This window comes from Geotrypetes seraphini, chromosome 2 (assembly GCF_902459505.1).
Source record: "Geotrypetes seraphini chromosome 2, aGeoSer1.1, whole genome shotgun sequence".
Classification (NCBI taxonomy): domain Eukaryota; kingdom Metazoa; phylum Chordata; class Amphibia; order Gymnophiona; family Dermophiidae; genus Geotrypetes; species Geotrypetes seraphini.
In genome coordinates, this window is record NC_047085.1 from 519,771,172 (window position 1) to 519,789,639 (window position 18,468).

The following is an 18,468-nucleotide window of genomic DNA, read 5'->3' on the forward strand; positions in this document are numbered from 1 at the left end:
GAAATCATTTGTTTGACCAGAATCTGCAAAGGAGAACAGAGGTTAGAAAGGAAAGTCTGAGTAAGTAGGGAATCCATATTTGCATGGGCACTAAGACCTGCCTCTTGGGTCCAGGTTTCATTAAACCTCTTCAACACCTATCAAGCTCTGTCTGCAATCCTGATCGAATCACATTGGATTCCTGTTGCTCATCGCATTACCTTTAAAATCCTACTTTTAGTTTTTAAAACACTGTCTTTGAACGAACCCCAATTCGTTAATAACTACTTATTCCCCATAGTATGTCACGTTCTTTAAGGTCCATTAATCAAAAACTCTTAACAATTCCATCACTGAAAGTTATCGGAACTCCTCGTCATGATATCTTCTCTGTAATGGCCCCACAATTATGGAACACCTTACCTCAGCATCAGAGAGGATGAGGCCTATATCGATGGGATAGTGCAGGAACTATCCCAAATCACGGAACGGGCCCGTGACGGATCTCTCATGGTGACACCAGGGCCGACGACACAGAAACCAACTGCTGGAGTTCAGGAGATGGATGGAGACACTGACTCCTGGCAGTTAGTGACCTCCTCCACAGGTAAACGTAGGAAACCCCCCCTCTCCCCCCCCCCATTTACAATCTCTTCACCTTCTTACTCCTTCTCTCACCAGGGCAGCTTCACATCGACTCCACATCTGAATCTGAAGAACAGATTCCTGGTTTTGCAGGAAGAGACTACCGACGTAGAGCAGGAAGAGACTACCGACGTAGAGCAGGACCAGGATCAACACACATCCCCATCTCCGGGGACAACAGATCGACACCCCCAAAGGAAGCGTAGAGTGATAGCCATCGGGGACTCCATGTTGAGGGGCACAGAGGGACCAATATGCAGACCGGATTTACAGACGAGGGAGGTCTGCTGTCTACCCGGAGCCAGAATACGAGATGTGACCGCCTGTCTTGATCGACTTCTAAGGCCCCAGGATCACTTCCCAATGCTACTCATCCACATCGGAACAAATGACACTGCCAAGAACACCCTGGAGGATATAGCTAGAGACTTCGGAGCTCTGGGAAGGAGGCTGAAGCAGACAGAGGCACAGGTAGTATTCTCTTCAATTCTTCCTGTTAGGGGCAGAGGAAGGGACAGGGACGAACGTATCCTGAAGACGAATGAGTGGCTACAACGATGGTGCCGGGAAATGAACTTCGGATTCCTGAATCACGGTGAGGCACTACAGGGACTACAGGGACCAGACGGACTCCACCTGACCAACAGAGGTAAGAACGTCTTCGGACACCGACTAGCCCGCCTACTTCGAAGGGCTTTAAACTAGGTAAGTCGGGGGTGGGTACCCACTTTTACACCGGAGCAGTAAGTAACAATCCTGAGGTGGCGAACAAAAACTCCGCTTCTAAGTCCGAGGTAAATACCCTTACTGCAACAGATTCGCTAGGAGACACCTTAACTCATAAGGAGCTTAGTAAACACCAAGAGTGGAGAGCTATGTATGTTAACGCACACAGCCTGGGGAATAAACTTCTAGAACTGGAAACAGAAATGGTTAATGCGGACTTAGACGTAGTGGCTGTGTCCGAAACATGGTTCACGGACTCTCATGGGTGGGATATGACTATACCAGGATACAACTTGCTTCGCCAAGACAGAGAGGGTAAGTTAGGAGGAGGGGTAGCACTTTACATCAAAGAGAACATTAAGACAACCAGGATCACGGATGTCAAGTATACTGGGGAATCTATCTGGGTAAACCTGGCCAGAGGCGGAGAAAAATGCCTATACCTTGGTGTGGTATACAGACCTCCTAGACAATCGGAGGACAAAGACGCAGAATTAATCGAAGACATTGAGAATATCACCTTGCGGGGGGATGTTGTTCTATTAGGAGACTTCAATATGCCTGATGTAGACTGGAACACACTCTCAGCGACAACTTGTGATAGCAGGAGGATATTAGCGTCCATGAAGGGAGTACAGCTCAAACAAATGGTGCTAGAGCCTACTAGGGCCCAGGCCATCCTGGACCTGGTACTTACGAACGGGGAAAGCGTCTCGGAGGTCTCGGTGGGAGAAACGCTAGCCACCAGTGACCATAACATGGTATGGTTTAACCTTAGGAAAGGCTTCCCTAGATCTCAAACAAGAACAAGGGTACTCAATTTCCGGGGCACTGACTTCGCACGCATGGGAGATTTCGTTCACCAGACACTACAGGTTCAAGAAGTAACTAATAATGTGGAAGCTATGTGGTCAACCTTGAAGTCGACCCTTCATGAGGCATCTATCCGCTACATTAAATCGGTAAATAAACAACAAAGAAACAAGAGACCCAAATGGTTCACTGATGAGGTCTCTTACCGCGTCAAGGAGAAGAAAAGAGCATTTCTCTTCTACAAACGCACCGGGGAGAAGGAAGCAAACATTGAATACAAGACAAAGTCTGCAGCGGTCAAAACAGCAGTCAGGGAGGCCAAACTTCGAATGGAAGAAAATCTAGCGAAGAACATTAAGAAAGGGGACAAATCCTTCTTCAGGTACATTAGTGACAGGAAGAAGAACACAAATGGGATAGTACGCCTTAGAACGCCAGACGGGAATTATGTGGAAACAGATTCCGATAAAGCCAAACTGCTGAATGATTACTTCTGCTCGGTCTTTACCTGCGAGGCACCAGGGCACGGGCCAAGGCTGGAAATGAAGCAAAGCATGGAAGATCCATTTCAGAATTTTGAGTTCACACCTGCTGATGTCTACAGTGAACTGTCAAGACTTAAGGTGAACAAAGCCATGGGACCGGACAATTTGCACCCAAGAGTGCTCAGAGAGCTAAGCGATGTTTTGGCAAAACCGTTAGCAGTACTCTTCAATCTCTCCCTAAGTACGGGGAGAGTCCCCCTGGACTGGAAAACAGCCAACGTCATTCCTCTGCACAAAAAAGGTTGCAGAGCAGAGGCTGCAAATTACAGACCAGTAAGTCTCACATCAGTAGTATGTAAACTCATGGAAACTTTACTTAAAGGTAAACTAGACACGATTTTGGACGAGGGGAACCTAAGGGATCCCTATCAACATGGATTCACTAGGGGTAGGTCATGCCAATCCAATCTAATCAGCTTCTTTGATTGGGTGACGGGAAAGTTAGACTCGGGAGAGTCTCTGGACATAGTGTACTTGGATTTCAGTAAAGCTTTTGACAGTGTCCCACACCGCAGACTATTGCACAAGATGAAGTCGATGGGGTTAGGTGAGAAACTAACTGCATGGGTCAACGATTGGCTGAGTGGAAGACTTCAGAGGGTGGTGGTCAACGGCACCCTCTCTGAGACATCGGAAGTGACTAGCGGAGTGCCGCAGGGCTCGGTCCTGGGACCATCCCTTTTCAACATATTCATAAGGGACTTGACCCAAGGGCTTCAGGGTAAAGTAACATTGTTCGCCGACGACGCCAAACTGTGTAATATAGTAAGTGAAAGCAATCTCAAGGATAATATGACGCAGGATTTGATCACGTTGGAAAACTGGTCCTCGACATGGCAGCTGGGCTTCAACGCTAAGAAATGTAAGGTCATGCATCTCGGCTGCGGAAATCCATGCAAAACTTACACCTTAAATGGGGAAACACTAGCTAGGACTTCAGAAGAACGGGACTTGGGAGTAATCGTCAGTGCAGATATGAAGGCTGCCAAACAAGTGGAGCAGGCCTCATCCAAGGCAAGGCAGATGTTGGGATGTATCAATAGAGGCTTCATCAGCCGCAAACCTGAAGTCATAATGCCGCTTTACAGAGCCATGGTGAGACCTCACCTGGAATACTGTGTGCAATTTTGGAGACCACACTACCAAAAAGATGTGCTTCGAGCTGAATCTGTCCAGCGAATGGCCACTAGAATGGTCTCCGGACTCAAGAGTCTCTCATACGAAGAAAGACTGGGCAAACTACAGCTATACACTCTTGAGGAGCGTAGAGAAAGGGGAGACATGATTGAGACATTTAAGTACATCACAGGTAGTGTCGAGGCGGAAAGCGATATATTCTTCCCCAGGGGACCCTCGGTCACAAGGGGGCACCCGCTCAAACTCAGAGGAGGGAAATTTAATGGTGACACCAGGAAGTATTTCTTCACAGAAAGGGTTGTAGATCACTGGAACAAACTTCCGGTGCAGGTGGTCAAGGCCACCAGCGTGCTAGACTTTAAGAATAAATGGGACATCCACGTGGGATCCCTATGGGGGTCGAGCTAAGGATCTGGGTCATTAGCACTCAGACTTGATGGGGTGGGTCAGAAGTGTGGGCAGACTTGATGGGCTGTAGCCCTTTTCTGCCGTCATCTTTCTATGTTTCTATGTTTCTATGTTTCTAAGAGAAGAAAATGACCTAAACCATTTTAAAGGCAATCTGAAGAGCTTCCTTTTTAAAGACGCCTTTAATTTATTTATTCCCCATTCCTATTGTTTTCACCATTCATGTCTTCTTTTGTGCTTTATTAATACAATTGTAGTTCTGCCCTTTTTTCCTTATGTATCTGTTAGTTTGTATGTCAGACTCATGTAATTTACTATAAATAAGCTTATGTGTACACCTTTTGTTTTTATTTGTAAATCGCTTAGCAAAGTAAATTAAGCTATTCAATAAGTTAAATATAAACTTGAAACTTGAATCTCACAAATTTCCATATTTTTTCTTGCTCTATCTGTAAAACTGATTCTGGCCTCTGTATTAATTAAAGTTAATTTATCCTGACCCTCTTTGTTAGTATTAATATTGGGGCGGCCGCAAGTGTCCAAAATCAAAGGTGCCATATACCTCAAGCTGAATTCTGAGTCTGACTTCTTTCCTTTATCCTGCATCTCCAAAAGTGAGTCCACAGGAAAGTGATAGGAGTCCGGCAGGGCTGTGAAGGTTTGAGTGACCTTGGTATTTAGATACAGAAAGTCAGGACTAGAGAGTTGCGCGGGGATAGAAATCCCACCCGTCCCCGTGAGGCATCCCACCCGTCCCCGTGAGGAATCCCTCCGTCCCTGCGAGGAATCCCTTCCGTCACCACCCTTCCCTATAAACTTCAGAAATAGTTATTTTATTTAATTATGCTACTGAATTAAAGGCTCTGGTAGAGACCCATTTACAAATAAGCAAAGAGACTTTATTAATTTGGAAATATTAATTGGGAAGAATACATACTTTGTAAATGGGTTTCTACCAGAACCTCTAATGTAAATATAAAATATAAATACTCAGCTGATGAGAATCCACAAACTGTCAGCTGAGAACTTCCTTTGCAGTTGGCCGGGGGTCCCTTTTGCCAAGCTTGGCAGGCAGCAGTAGCGTCCCTGAGTCACAGATGCTGGCACCTCAGTGGCTCATGGATGCTGCCAGCGACTGCTGCGCTTGGTGGAGGGGAGTTTTGGCCATCTCTAGAGGAGGTCCTCTGCTGGCGGTGCTTGGGGATCCCCACCAGTCACAGCAAGGGTCAACAAGTACTTCAACACTGTAGAAATAAAACCAGAAATGCATTTCCTTTTCTTTTGAACACAAAACAAAGACATCTGCCATATACATTTCCCAAAGCTAACAAATTTTAGTCAATAAATTCCATTTTTCACCTTTGTTGTCTGGAGACTTATTTTTCCATAAAGTTGGTCCCAGTTTCTTTTTTCTGCTTTCCCATCTTCTGTAAATTCTTCTGTTGCTGTCCATTGGTTCCCCCTACCATGGTCCAGCATTTATCTCTTTCTCATCTTTCGTGCCTGCCCACCAGCCCCATGCCCAACATTTCTCCTTCTATCACCCCTCTCCAGCACTATGCCACATCTCTCCCTCCATTCCCTTCACCACTGTCCAATATTCCTCCCTCTTGCATCCCTTTCAATCTGTCCCATTGTTCCCTTGCCACATTTCTCACTCTCATCTTTTTCTTCCCTATCATATTCTGTACTTTCCTCCCTATGACCAAAAATTCTCCTCTTTCTTCCATTTGCCGTGTGTACACAACCATCTCTCTTACCCGCTCATTGACATACTCACACCCAATTCTCTCTTTCTATTCCCTCCCCCACCTCAGCATCTCTTTCCCTCCCTTTCTCTCTCCTCAGTTCATGACTTCTGTGTCCAAAAATGCACTCCCTTCCACCACTTCATTCGAGTCCAGATAACAGCAGGGGTTGGAGGCAGCCTGCAGCAAGCCATATGTAGCCGACCCAGAAGTCTTCCCCCGAAGTCAGAGCTGACATCAGAGGGAAGGCTTTGCATCAGTCTGGCGGCGGCTGAGGTGTCAGGTGGGAGGGGATAGATACTGGATGTAGGAGGTGAGAGGACACAGACTGTAGATAGAAATGGGGAGGGATCAGACACACTGGATGAAAGGGGAAAGATAAGATAAGCTGGAATGCCTGGGGAGAGAGAAAAAGACAGATGATGGATATAAAGAAAAGGAGAGGGGAGGAAGACATTGAATGGAAAGGAGGAGAAGGGGAGGATACGGATGGAAGGGAGGAAAGAGAAAGATGGAGCAGACACTGAATAGAAGGGGGAGAAAGAGAAATGAAGCAGATGCTGGGCTGAAAGGGGGGAAAGATGGGCAGATGCTGGATGGAAGGGGGAGAAAAGGGTGGATGATGGATGGGATGACAGAGGGGGCAGAAAGGAGGAAGAGAGGAGACAGATCAGATGCTGGGCAGAAGCAGCAGACAGGGGCAGATGCTGGATGGAAAGAGGGGAGGAGCAGATGCTGGATGGAAAGGGACCTCAGGTCAGCATCTGAATGGCCGTGGGTCCAAATGGTGCCACACACTGCTAGACCCCCCCCCCAGTCCATTGTGCTTTCTAGAAGCCAGTATTGTGGTGCAGCCTGGTCCCTGCTAGGTTTTCTCCCCCTAGAATGGGACAGACTGTGCTTTTGCCGGCAGAGGCAGAGTGGTGAGCCTGCATGATGGCGCAAACTAGCCCCCCTCCCCACCCCACCCCACAAGTGTCCTCCACCCAGAACAGGACCGAATCTGGGTTCCCAGTGGCTGAGCAGTGAGCCTACCAAGGCATCCCCTACCGAGAATGGAACCAACTCTGCATTCCCGGCCTTTGTATGAGGGAGGTCTGGTGCCCCAGAGTAAGAAGACTTAGAGCCATAAAGCACGAGACTCCCACGGGGATGAAAACAGCCTACCTAAATTCTGGCGATGCAGGCTTGCAGCTTATAAATCCGGCGTCGCAGCGTGAAATAGCCATGCTGAGCAGTGAGCTCAGCACGTACACAGATGAAAGCCTTGCTTGCTGATTGGTCTGGTGGCCCCGCCCTGCTGTGCCACCGGACCAATCAGCAAGCAAGGCTTTCATCTGTGTACGTGCTGAGCTCACTGCTCAGCATGGCTATTTCCTGCCGCGATGCCGGACTTATAAGCTGCGTGCCTGCATCGCTAGAATTTAGGTAGGCTGTCTTCATCCTCGTGGGAGTCCCATGGGCCAGGGGGCGTCCCCGTGGGAGTCCCGTGGGTCAGGGGGGCATCCCCGTGGGAGTCCCGTGGACCAGGGGGCGTCCCCGTGGGAGTCCCGTGGGCCAGGGGGGGAACCTGCGGGATCCCTGTGATTCCCGTTCCCGTGCAGACCTCTAGTCAGGACATCCCTATGCACTAACACTGTTTTTTTTCTGGCTGTCAAATCACTTTTTACTCTTTCCAATTCTATCTGCATTGTATCTCGATCCTGTTGCAATGCATTATATAAAGGCATCACTAAGAAAGAAAGATAACGCCTCATTACACAAATGTATTTCTACCCTTATTCATTTTGTTTCAGTAAGTTCCCCAAACAAACCTGAAACCTAAAACGGAATTTTTTGCAAAAACTAAACCTGATCTATTACATATATGCAGACGACATCTCCATCCTAGTCCCAGTGAACAGCATAACAAATGAAACCTCAAAATACATTACTCATATAATGACCGAATAGAACATTGGACAAGCAACTTCAAACTGAAACTTAACACAGAAAAAAACAAAAATCTTCCTTGCAAGCCCAACGGATAAAATTACCAATTCAACGCTACATATAAAAGACCATGATTACCCAATTACCAACACAATAAAAATATTGGGAGTCACATTGGACACACACCTCACTATGATTGAACACACGAATATAATGGCAAAAAAATGTTTCACGATATGGAGATTAAAGACCATCAAAAAATACTTCGACCCACTATCGTTTAGATTACTAGTGCAATCACTAGTGCTTTCTACCCTGGACTATTGTAATATCGTCTATTTGGATATACCCAAAAAAACAACGAGGAAGCTTAGAATCATTCAGAACTCAGCTGTCCGCTTGATATATGGATTAAAAAAGAATGACCATGTCACCCCCCCACCACAAACCACAACACTGCCTGTCAGTCGAGGCAAGAATATTATTCAAGTTCTCCTGCATATGTTTCAAGCTAGTTTGGGGACTAGCTCCTACGTATCTACAAACACACTTTGCATTCTACAATCCAATAAGACAAACCAGAAACAGCTATCTTTTTGCATACCCAAGCATAACCAATTGTAAATACAAAACCTTTATGGACAGAAATTTCATGCTCCAAGCAAATAAACAACAACATTGGCTAGACAGTTACATTAATAAAGCCGAACTGACCTACAATGCCTTTAGAAAACTCATAAAAACTACCCTATTCGACAGATACATCACCCAAACAGAACCTCACCAAGTACTCTGTTTCTTTTCACAATACTCTCTGAAATCCTAATTCTTGCTGTTTCTGAATCTCTAAACTGTACATTGTAATTTTTTCCCTTTTTTCAGGAAAGCTGCGATTTTTCTTTACAGGTCCGCTCTGAAATTCTTAGCAAACATTATATTTTGTAATTTTGATTCCTAATAGTCTCTGTACTCCCTCCACATATTGTAAATCGCTGAATGTCCAGCTCTCTTGAATGTAAACCGCCTAGAAGTCACAACATTGTGGCGGTATAGAAGAATAAAGTTATTACCATTATTATTACTGAAGCGAACAAAGTCTCATCTGTCTAGGAGGGGGAGAATCCTAAGTGCCTTTATGACCCATAACAAAAACAATATCCCAATGCAGGAATTTTTGCAATAACAAAAACAATATAGCAATGCAGAAATTTTCGCTTACCTTACAAGCAAGATACATTAATAATATACAATATAATCTTATACTCTATAAAATCTTATCTAAGCGATAGAAGAGAAAAGTGCATGCAAAGAGTGGTACAGACGGCAGAGGTGGGCAGGCGTTTATATAAATAATTTCATTCTTAATTTCATTCTTCCCAAAAGAATGGCAGCTGCTTATTTTCGCGGTGGGAGCTTACCGAAAACTCCACATTAATATTGTCCTTCCCAAAAGAACAGTAACCGCAGTGGGTTTCCCAAACACCCTACAATATAAATAAAGGGTTGGAACAGGACGCCAATACCAGTGAGTATTAAAGAACAAAATTCAGAAATACTCACAAAATATTGGTAATGTCCAGCCCATCCCGGATGACGAGCCCCCAAATTGAAACGAACAAGGTCCGTTTCTTGGTCCCGAAACTGCCCTGCAAACACCCTGTCATCTGGGTACGGATATCCGGAGGCATTCTCCTTAGAGAGAAAAGATACGTAGACAGTGTTCTAAAGAGATTGCTTAATCTTTTATTAGTACATCCAGCTTTTATACTTTTTTAACATGGGTCAGTGGTATTAGCAGATGACGTAAGTACAAACCATATCTGGTGACAGGATACATAGGCTTCAAAGAAGTAATCAACACTAGAAAAGGGGGGTGGGTGAGTGAGCAGGATATGTACTTCATTGTTTAAATCAAAAGGTGTTAAAAGCTTCCCTTATCACTCTCAACCGGTACATGGCAGTGGAGGGGTCGAACCTCTATTGTCTCAAACAGATAACTTCTTTAACAAGATTAAATGACCTTTTCCCAAACCATCAAGAGAGTAAACACGAACATTCTGCATTTGATTACTTCCAGCATAGACAGAGACAGAAAACTTAGCCTTTCAAATGTGTCCTTTCACCTATCATCGTTTAACTTAATCCTATGCCCTCTCATTCTAGAGCTTCCTTTCAAATGCAAGAGACTCGACTCTTGCACATTTACGCCATGTAGGTATTTAAACGTCTCTATCATATCTCCCCTTTCCCGCCTTTCCTCCAAAGTACACATATTGAGATCTTTAAGTCTGTCCCCATATGCCTTCTGACAAAGGCCACACACATCATTTAGAATATAGTGTACAATTATGGAGGCCGCATCTTCAAAAAGATATAAAAAGGATGGAGTCGGTCCAGAGGAAGGCTACTAAAATAGTGTGTGGTTTTCGTGATAGACGTTTAAATCAACAATTTATAAAAATGTCACTCGCCAGCAGTAGACTCTTCTTTTTGCAAACATTTTTCTCCTGGTGGGGTCTGCTGATCTTCAAGAGACGCAATTCAGAATTCTGCATCGTGCCTATATCTCCAGAACTAGGGGCAAGATTATGGGTCTCTGAGAGGAGGATCTGTGTACCCACTGCCGGACGGCCCCGGGCACCCTGGTTCATATGTTTTTGGAGTGTCCTCATGTGGCTATTTGGCTCTAGGTCCTCCCCAATGTTCCCTCTAAGGATTGATGAGGTGTGTGCAAAAAAAAATATGCATGAGCGACAAGTTACATACTCCACAAATTTATGAGCAGGCACGGAGGACGCATTTTTAAACAAATGTAGTTTATCCTTGTACTCCTTATGTATTTTTAATTATCTATGGATATGTTTGTATGTTTATTGTTCAAATGGTTTTATTTATTTCCCCAAATTTATTTTTGTTATACGCATTGAAAATATTTGATATTGTGTTTAAATCAAAATCTCAATAAACTTGAAGCTTGAAACGAGTGCCTTTGAGATTGTGGGAGGGTTAAATACTCAAAACTTAGAAGAATAACAATTTACTTAAAGTTTTTGCTTCACCAGCTTTCTGGTATCTTTATATACAGTGGCGTACCTAGCATATGTAACACCCGGGGCCCATCATTTTTTGGCACCCCCCCCCATCTGTACGAAAAACATGATTTTTAGTAACAAGCCACACGTCACACATGAATACCTAGGAAAAGGCAGCATCTTACATATTGCAGTGAGCAGTACATCAATACACCCATTGTAAAACTAAACAAGCCAGACCAGCACAGATCAATCCCACACCATCAATCCTAACAGAAAACCATGTCTTTCGAACACACAGAAAACACCTTTGCCTGGTATGGAATATGTCATCACAAACTAACCCCTCCCCTTTTACAAAACTGTAGTGTGGATTTTAGCCACGGTGGTAACAGCTCTGAAGCTCATACAATTCTGAGCATCAGAGCTGCTACCACCACGGCTGTCGCTAAAAAACGCTCCACAGTTTTGTAAAAGGGGGGATAAAATAGAAATACACAGTTTCAACGCTCTAGCTCAGCGGTGCCCAAACTTTTTGGGCTTGCGAGCTACTTTAAAATGACCAAGTCAAAATGATCTACCAACAATAAAATTAAAAAAAACACAAAGCACACTATACACTGAGAAAATGTTAATTATCATTCCTATTCTGGGTTTTTTTCAAAGAGGGCAAGGCAGATGACTCTATGCATTGTCACCATACAAAAATAGACAAATATACCCCCCTCTCTTTTTATTAAACCACAATAGCAGTTTTTATCGCAGGGAACAGCTAAATGCCCAGCGCTGCTCTCGACGCTCATAGGCTCCCTGCGCTAAAAAACACTATTGCGGTTTAGTAAAAGGGGGCCATAGTGCAAAATATAGACAGCATATATAAATTCAGACACATTGTGATCATTAAATTTAAAATAAAATCATTTTTCCTACCTTGTCTGGTGATTTCATGAGTCTCTGGTTGCACTTTCATCTTCTGACTGTGCATCCAATCTTTCTTCCATTCTTTCAGCCTGTATGCTTCCTCTCCTCCAGACCTCATTCCCTCCCCCAACTTTTTCTTCCTCTCTCCCTGCCCTTTTTTTCTTTTTTCTCTCTTAATGCCCCCTTTCTTTTTTTCTGTTTCCCTTCTGTCTCCCTGCCTGCCCCCTTTCTTTCTCCCTACCCTCCACAAAGCTACTGCTGCCACCATCGAGGGAAACAGGCCCCAAAGCCACCGCCGCGGCTGCCCCAAGCTCTCTCTGCTTCCCCACCGGGCTGACCAGCAATCCCCCGACGTCAATTCTGCCGTCGGAAAGGAAGTTCTGCCCAGCCAGGCAGCGATTGGCTGGCCCGAACTTCCTCTCCGACTGCAGCCTTAGGGCGGGTGCACAACCGGGGCGGACCGCCCACCCCACCTTGGTACGACACTGAAGACATGGCAGCAGCTCCTCTTACGAATCCCCACCTGCGTCGGAAGTCCGATGCAGTCGGGGATCTTGAGAGGAGCTGCCGCTGCATCTTTCAACTTTAAAATACAGGCCGCCGCCGCTTCCTCTCACCTCCGCCCGCCCTCCAGTGAGCGACAGGAGAAAGCGTATGAGCGACGCCATTGAAAATAGTGAGCAATCGCTCATGCGCTCACCTTAGAGGGAACACTGGTTTTTGGACGACCTGGTTGGGAGAGGGGTGCCTAGGGAATATGGCTTGTTGTTATTGGGGGACCAGAGGGACCTTCTTCATGGTGGGTTTTCTCTCCCGCAACGGAAATTTCTGTATACTGCGCTTTTGTTGGTGAAGAGGCTTCTGTTGCACCACTGGGTGACGCCGACTCCGGCTTCTTTCCTCCAGTGGCTCCGGAGACTACTGGAAGTTGCCTCCTTCGAAATCCACACTTACCAGGATGCCCTTTCTGGTGATCACAGATCTTATGTTTCCTTGTGGAGAGCGGCCAAACTGGCGGCAGAGGCGGTGGTTTCTGTGGCCCCTCCTTGACTCATTTTTTTGATTTTTAGGTAGTGGTGCTTCCAGTCTCCTCTCAAGCTGGTTTGCATGGGTGGTATGTATGGGTTGGTACGACTGGGGCTGTGTGGGGAGTTGTATGGGTTTCCTGTGCTGAGATTAGTATGGTATGTATGGGAGGTGTATGCTAGTGGTTTGGTTGTGTGGTGTGGCTGTTCTGGGGTCGATATAATTTAAATGTTTATTGCGGCCATGACTTAATAAGAACATAAGCAGTGCCTCCGCCGGGTCAGACCATAGGTCCATCCTGCCCGGCAGTCCGCTCCCGCGGCGGCCCAAACAGGTCACGACCTGTCTGCATCACCAGAAGGGGCTCCCTTGCCACCTTGGTTTCTCATTTAAGTCCTATCTTCCCATCGTAGTCCTAACCCTCCGGTCTTGCACATGCACGACCTGTTGGCTTTCTATACCTGTGTTACATCCCAGCACCTCTCTCAGTATCCCACGATCCCTTTATCCCTCAGGAATCCGTCCAGTCCCTGTTTGAATCCCTGTACCGTACTCTTCCTGATCACTTCCTCCGGTAGCGCATTCCAAGTGTCCATGACCCTTTGGGTGAAAAAAAACTTTCTTGCATTTGTTTTGAACCTATCTCCCTTCAGTTTCTCCGAATGTCCCCTCGTACTTGTTGTCCCTTTCAGTCTGAAGAATCTGTCCCTATCCACCCTCTCTATGCCCCTCATGATCTTGAAGGTCTCTATCATATCTCCCCTGAGCCTCCTTTTTTCCAGAGAGAAGAGCCCCAGCCTATCCAATCTCTCGGCATATGGGCAGTGTTCCAGCCCCTTTACCAGTTTCGTTGCTCTCCTTTGGACTCTCTCAAGTACCGCCATGTCCTTCTTCCAAGAGGGGATTTCTTTTTCTCTCCTTTGCTTTCACTGCTGGAAGACTTTTGTTCCTAGTGTCCGAGCTCTGTTGCTGTTGTACTTTTCTTTTATTTTCTCTTTTTCTGGGAGTTTACCTGTTTGCCCATGTATCTTTGTTCCTATTGCTTATTTATAGTTTATGTCTGCCGCCCTTGCGGGCGTGCTACCTTGTCCTTGAACTCTTGTTTATAGCTTGTTACAGGGCTGCTGGCTCTGATTCTTATATTGCTGTTGGCTGCTTTATCAATAAAAATTATTTACAAAAAAAAAACAACCAGCAGTGGACTCAATTTCTCAGATCTTACATTCAATCAAAAAGGTGGAGAAAAAGCCTCAATTATTATATCATGTAGCAATCATTGATGATTTTTAAGCTAGTGTTGTTTTTATCATTGGCAAAAAAACTTGAACCCAAAAGAATGTAGGGATCTAGAAAGATTTAAAACCCACTACTGTGCACAGTAGAAAATAATTGTGTTTTTATATTTTTAAATTTTATATTTTAAAATTTTCATCAAAACAGCCTATAGTTTTAAAGGCATTTAAATAACAGAAGAAAGGTAGAAAAAGAAAAACAGCTCTGGCGCCAGAACTTCGCTGTAACAAAACCAGCTTTGCCGATAAGAAAACCTTCTTTTCAATGACGTTTAGGGTTGCAACAGAATCAACGGCAACAGGCCAGCAGTTCCTCCTACAAGATCTTGTTTCACCAACCGTCCGATGGTTTCTTCAGGAATTCAAAGCCAATACCAACTTCCATCTGGGCAGCATTTGCTAATAGCGTGCACAATGGCACAGGACAGCACATCACAGAAATAGAAACGGACTAACTTCTGGGGGCAGCACTTCCAGGATTACGTCATCAGCCCTGCAAAAACAAAAAATGCACAGATTATTGAACAACAAAATCCAAAAATAAGAAAGAAAAAAAATCCAAAACCAATCAGAAAATCAATCAGAAAAATCAGTGAAAAATCATTCAGAAAAAGGCACACCACTCAATCTTCTGATTCAAACCTAGAGGCTAGATTGTATTCTGGAAATAGATCCAGCGCTGTTCACATTGATGGAGTTTGTCTAATATTACCCCTTCTTTCAGTAAAAGGGATATGATCCAATACCACACATTTAAATTCAGAGAACAGATGTTTTTGTTGTACCCAGTGTTTGGTCAGGACATCAACTTCTTTTTCTATTTATGATGTTAGACCGATGTTCAAATACCCTCATTTTAAAATTTCTTGAAGTCTGACCTATATAGGTAAGTCCACAGGGACAAATAAGTCCATAGATCACCCCTTTTGTTTCACAAGATGTAAAAGTTCTTAAAGAAATAGGAGTTCTCCCGGGGAAATAAACAGTAGGACCTTCCACCGTGTTCTCACACACTGCACGTTTAAATACCTACATAGCGTAAATGCGCATAAGTCGAGTCTCTTGCATCTGAAAGGAAGCTCTGGAATGAGTGGGCATAGTATTAAGTTAAGAGATGATAGGCTGAGTAGTAATCTAAGGAAATACTTTTTTACAGAAGGGTGGTAGATCCATGGAACAGTCTCCCAGAAGAGGTGGTGGAGAAAGAGATTGTGTCTGAATTCAAGAAAGCCTGGGATAGGCATGTGGGATCCCTTAGAGAGAGGAAGAGATAATGGTTGTTGTGGATGGGCATCCGGAAAGAAGGCCCCCCCCTCGTGGTGCGAGCTCATTCTTCCAGAGGTTTTTTGTCGTCTTCAGCAGAGACGTCAGCTTTTCTCTGGACAAGATTTGCGGGACCACTACCTGATCCTTTTTGCTTACTTTCACCAAGTTTTACAGGGTTGAAGTGGCGGTCAAGCAGGATGCTGCTTTTAGTTCATTTGTTTTGGCAGCAGGCTCATCAGTCCTACCCTGACGTTACGGGACTGCTCTGTTACGTCCCACTGGTCACAGAACAAAGTGGAATTGTACAAGAACGAAAAATAAGGTTCTTACATTTGCTAATTTTCTTTCTTGTAAATGCACACTTTATTCCAGGAACATAAGAATTGCTGCTGCTGGGTCAGACCGATGGTCCATCCTGCCCAACAGTCCGCTCACGCAGCATCCCCAAGGTCAAGACCAGTGCTCCAAATGAGTCCAGTCTCACCAGTTTAGCATGAAGTTGTCCAACTTTGTATTGAAACCCTGGAGGGTGTTTTCCCCTATAACAGATTCCGAAAGAGCGTTTCAATTTTCTACCACTCTCTGGGTGAAGAAGAATTTCCTTACATTTGTACGGAATCTACCCCCTTTCAACTTTAGAGAGTGTCCTCTCATTCTCTCTACTTTGGAGAGGGTGAACAGTCTGTCTTTCTCTACTAAGTCTATTCCTTTCAGTATTTTGAATGTTTCGATCATGTCCCCTCGCAGTCTCTTCTTTTCAAGGGAGAAAAGGCCCAGTTTCTCTAATCGCTCGCTGTACGGCAACTCCTCCAGCCCCTTAACCATTTTAGTCGCTCTTCTCTGGACCCTTTCGAGTAGTACCGTGGCCCTCTTCATGTACAGTGACCAGTGCTGGGCGTAGTACTTCAGGTGAGGGCACACCATGGCTCGGTACAGCGGCATGATAACCTTCTCGGATCTATTTGTGATTCCTAACTTGATCATTCCTAGCATTCTGTTTGCCTTTTTCGCCGCCGTAGCACATTGTGCAGATGGTTTTATGAACTTGTCAATCAGAACTCCCAAGTCCCTTTCCTGGGAAGTCTCCAAGTACCACCCTGGACATCCTGTATTTGTGCATGAGATTTTTGTTCACTACATGTATCACTTTGCATATACAATGTCAACCGGGTCGCCCTTGTCTATCTGGCCTATATCTTGCTGATTTGCCGATTGTCTACCTTTCTAAGTACTGGTAAGCTGGATTTCTCTTTTCTGACCAGCCTTTATAAGCGTGCCATCTGAATGGGTTTAACACTTAGTTTGGGGGGTCCCTGGTTCAGGTGCCCCCTTCTGACAGGGCAGGCTGTGTCTCCCTATAGCACCGATTTGTCATTCATGTTCCGAATGGTTCATAACCTGTTCTCTCGATTTTCTTTGTTGCATTTGTTGATATGAGCAGAATTGATTTACTTGCCGGGGAGTTTCCCCGTTCCCCTCGCTCTTATTATCCTCTATAGATGTTCCTGGCTCCTTTAAGACTGACTGATGTTACAGGGACGTGATGAGGTAAGAGGGGGAGGGGTTTAAGTCGCTGAAGTTTGAGGCTTCCTACAAAGTCCCGGTGGGTAGATGGAAATAACCCACTGGTCCCAGAAGAAAGTGTGGATTTACAAGAAAGAAGATTAGCAAAGGTAAGAACCTAATCTTTCTTTTTGTCTTTATGCTTGTTGCTATTTGGAAAATTAGTTTCATAACCTAATTAAAAAAAAAGAGAAAGGTTTGAAATCAAATTTGTGAAATTTTCTTAATATCAGCAATCCCTTATACTCATGTGGACCCAGAAAATTGTGTTTCTTGATCGTTAATAGCACTCCACAGTTACTAATACATGATTATCGTCTTTTGTTTCTTTCCAGCAGATACTGAGGCAATGCAGGAGATGAAGAGGGAGCAGAATGAAGAAAAATGGCTTCTAGAAATTGAACCTATCCCAAGACAACCAGGCAATGCCAGTGAGAATATTTCCCAGAGTAATGAGAGTAGAAACACAAGGAATTATGAACAGGAATCAGAGAGGAAGCAGAGAGACCCTGCAAGAGACTCCATGGATGCAGTCACTGAGTGTGAGAAAAGTGACGAGGAACTCACAAACATCCCTGAGCTACAGAGACATCTGAACGAAGAGAGACCCCTACGAAATAAAAGCAGTGACCAAATGACACTTCAGCTCCACCAGGGAGAGAGGAAAGGGAAGATATCCATTTTGCACGACACCTGTGGAAAAAGCCTTGGTAAAATATATCATTTATTATTTCCCAAGAGAATCCAGTCCAGGGTTGAGACCCTTTTTATATTGTCAGTGTAGAAAAGGTTCCAAGTGCAAGGTAAACTTGAAATTCAGCAGAGAATGCGTGCTGAAGTGAAACCTTTTTACGTATAGTGGCTTTATCAAAAGCATTAATTTCTAGGGATAGGCAGCCTAAAAATTTCATTTTTTAATTTCTTTTATTTTAGTTCTTCATTTTGTTTCAGAGGACTATGTAATTTAATGCAGAGTTATTGTCAAAATAGTTTTTATTGAGCTTAACACGAAGAAATACAAAAAACACAACCTTATACAGCAAAGCTGAAATTTAAACAAACAGAAAATAACCCTACCTAATTCAAACCCCCTCAGTCCTCCTTCAAGCTGAGAACTATAATTGAAAAAGTGAGTTAAATCATACACAAGAAACTAAACTAAAACTAAACTAAACTTTAAGTTTGTATACCGCATCATCTCCACAAAAGTAGAGCTTGACATGGTTTACAGGAATTGATATAGAAACATAGAAACATAGAAATAGACGGCAGATAAGGGCCCACGGCCCATCTAGTCTGCCCACCTTAATGTCCCTCCCCTACCTTTGCCCTGTGAATAGATCCCATGTGCCGATCCCATTTGGCCTTAAAATCAGGCACGCTGCTGGCCTCAATCACCTGTAGTGGAAGACTATTCCAGCGATCAACCACTCTT

General features: G+C 44.5%; 1 protein-coding gene and 1 pseudogene across 1 annotated transcript in view; both read left to right on the forward strand.

Annotated features, from left to right (window-relative positions):
• LOC117354686 overlaps positions 1–18,468 on the forward strand; it is an 89,157-nt pseudogene that overhangs the window by 31,599 nt on the left and 39,090 nt on the right.
• The window catches only part of LOC117354671 (zinc finger protein 729-like), a 166,708-nt gene continuing 165,867 nt past the window's right edge, over positions 17,628–18,468 (forward strand). Inside the window, exon 1 of the mRNA XM_033932524.1 lies at positions 17,628–17,743. The gene's annotated coding sequence lies outside the window, so the exon portion shown is untranslated. The remainder of the gene's footprint in view (positions 17,744–18,468) is intronic.